This window comes from Rousettus aegyptiacus, unplaced genomic scaffold, assembly GCF_014176215.1.
Source record: "Rousettus aegyptiacus isolate mRouAeg1 unplaced genomic scaffold, mRouAeg1.p scaffold_m13_p_12, whole genome shotgun sequence".
Classification (NCBI taxonomy): domain Eukaryota; kingdom Metazoa; phylum Chordata; class Mammalia; order Chiroptera; family Pteropodidae; genus Rousettus; species Rousettus aegyptiacus.
The window spans coordinates 30,302,742-30,304,983 of NW_023416287.1; the positions used below are offsets into that span (position 1 = coordinate 30,302,742).

General features: G+C 36.7%; 1 pseudogene; it reads right to left on the bottom strand.

Annotated features, from left to right (window-relative positions):
- Positions 1-1,038: 1,038 nt before the first annotated feature.
- On the bottom strand, positions 1,039-1,157 carry LOC118610538 (annotated as a pseudogene).
- Between the last annotated feature and the right edge of the window lie 1,085 nt (positions 1,158-2,242).

The window sequence follows — 2,242 nt, forward strand, 5'->3', positions numbered from 1 at the left end:
GCTGTAAATACTAACACTCTATTTAAAACAAATTCTTTTCCTTTTTTTTTTTTTTACTTTATTTGCCACTGAGCAATTCGTTAACTCCTAACCTGATTCTCTATTAACATGAAAAATTGTCACATCAACAGGGAGTCTCCGTTGATAAGGAGCAGAGGAAAATAAGTGATGCAACATCCTAAACCTATAATGAGACTAGAGGGATGCAGGCAAAAAAATAGGGCACTAGCACTAACACAACTCCTACTAAAAACCCAACTTCTGAGGTTCGAGACAAAAAGACTGAACTGGAGTCTAACACAGACGCGCTTTTACTCCTGAAAAGTTGGTTTGACACCTAGTCCTGATTTAGTCATTATACTTCCTCTTTTGCATACTGTTCTTGATGAAAAGCCACAGGTTATGATGATAAGAAGCTACTAAAAAATGATGTGGAAAAAAGAATTGTTATATTATTGCTTCAAACCTTAGTAAACCATTGTCTACAATTTTTCTAAATTCAGATTGGTCACTTATGACAAATAAACAATACTTTGGACCAAATTTTATTCTCTTTTCTAAAACTCTAACATTTGAGATTATAATTAGCTAAATAGAGTCTGACTCAAGACAAAATTACCTTCTGTTAGCCTTGACATTAGAGCAGTTGGAGGAAGGAGACTTCATGTTCTGCAGTTGTCGAAAGAGCACAAATCTCTTAAACATGTGACTAGTTACCAGCTAGCACCTGTTAAAACAATCAGTCTTTTGTGAAGATCAGTTAAGTACAAGGTATTTTGATTCACTATCTCTAATTCTCATGGCAACCAGGCAAGAAGGTATTATTATCACTCCATCTTAGAAACCAGTATGTTATATGTGCCCCAAATCCAATAGCTAATAAATAACTACTAGTATTAATTTATGAAGTCAAGTTTTTTTCTTTCTTTTTCTTTCTTTCTTTTTCTTTTTTTTTTTTTTTTTAGGCGAGGCAACCCTTGGTTGACCTCACAGATTGCAAGGACCTTGTCAGTTTACAGACCTTTTTTTTTTTTTTAATGCCTACAGCACCTAGTCTTCCTAGGTGGTCTCCCGTCCAAGTACTAACCAAGCCTGACCTTGCTTACCTTCCGAGATCAGGCAGGATCAGGCTTGTTCAGGGTAGAATGGCTGTAGAAAGAAGTCAAGTCTTATTGGTTCTAAAACCCATGCTCAATCTACTACTAACTTACAGTGTTCTAGCTTTAATTTACAGCGTACTTTAATGAAAGGAAACTTACCTGGAGCTCTGATATATAAAGCAGGTAAAATAGGAGTCGTTCTGAACTGGGAGGAGAAAGCCTGGAACCCTACTACTGAGATCCCTTCCTCATCTCCCAACCTTCTTGCAGCAGCCCCAGGTGCCTTAATGGAAATTCAGGACTCTGTGAAAGCCCCGTGTTAGGACTTCCATTGTAGCAGCATCCTCCATCATAATGTGAGTATTGTTATACATATCAGAGATCACAAACTGGGATGCCTACAGGTGCTCCCAGCACAACCCCACTGTGCCTTTGAATTAAATAGAAGTTTCTTTATCTCTTCCTGCCATCAGCTTTAAAGTAATAGATCTCTGTGGACTGATGTGGTTGATTTTTATTAAACTTTAATTTCTGAATCTAAATTCCAAATTCAGAATATTAATGAAAAGCAGTGTAAACACAACAGGCAAGAAAAAGAAAAAAAGAAAGATCTCATTTAATAAACATGGTATAGTACCTAGAAAGGTGACCCTATATACATTTTTGTATATTTTATATATACATGGTATATAAGCTACATATATTTCAAAATATAGTATGTATGCACACAAATATCAAAAGTAAAATTAAACTCCCCTATGTTTCTCTAATGTATTAAATATGAAAATAGAAAAACTATCCTCTAAGGAATTCTCCCTTAGCAATAGTGCTCAGGGCAGAATGATGTTATTTTAAATTCTTCTCTCATTAGAAGAGAAAAGAGTTTGCTTTTTCAGAGTTTGTGTGTATTTATACCAGAGCTTAACTGGCATTTTCATCATGGTGTTTATGAATCGTAATATAGTTCCACTGCAGTTTCTGACACACTCATTAATTTGTTCCCAGCGGCAGTTCATTACCAACATCACAAGCAAAACACATGCTCTCCCTGGGCACTGAGGGTCCACCGGAAATTAAGCAGACGGGGCTGCAGAGCATCTGAGGGCAGAGCCAGCCAGCTTCATCTCCTGCAGCAGGCTGTA